Below are 575 nucleotides of genomic sequence, written 5' to 3' on the forward strand. Positions count from 1 at the left end.
GGACCATATATGGCCCCGGGTGTGATTATATTTGGCCCGTGAGATCATCATCAAATGTGTATTAGAGTTGGTCCACCATTTTGTAGCCACTATATACTGGTGGGATTTGTAGTTAAATTAAAAGGAACTCAAAAGGCTAGAGAACTAAAGGGGGTTTCTGTATAAAAAAAAAAATTATATTTTTATTTTTATAAATTACATATCTGGAGAGAAGTAGAAGAAAACGTGCACATTTCCAGTCAATTTTTAAATAAATATCAAGTTTGGCCCGCGACTTTGTCATAGTTTTTAATTTTGGCCCACAGTGAATTTGAGTTTGACGCCCCCCGTCTTAGGGGATATGCTGAGGTACTGGCACAGTAGTATCAGTTGGCAGTTTTTATCAAACTAGGTACACGTGAGCTCTGCGAATTTATTGTTCTTGGCTTTTACCTCAGTATTGAATCCAAAAAACGATATAAGACATAAGATAAGATATGTTAATACAAGGGGGGTTGGTGGCTTGGTGGTTGAGGAAGGGTTTCGAGTTCGAGTCCACCAGCTGCCGAGGTGCCTCCGAGCATGGCACCGGCCAA

The sequence above is a fragment of the Cynoglossus semilaevis genome, chromosome 6 (genome assembly GCF_000523025.1).
Source record: "Cynoglossus semilaevis isolate Cse_v1.0 chromosome 6, Cse_v1.0, whole genome shotgun sequence".
NCBI classification, from domain to species: Eukaryota; Metazoa; Chordata; class Actinopteri; order Pleuronectiformes; family Cynoglossidae; genus Cynoglossus; species Cynoglossus semilaevis.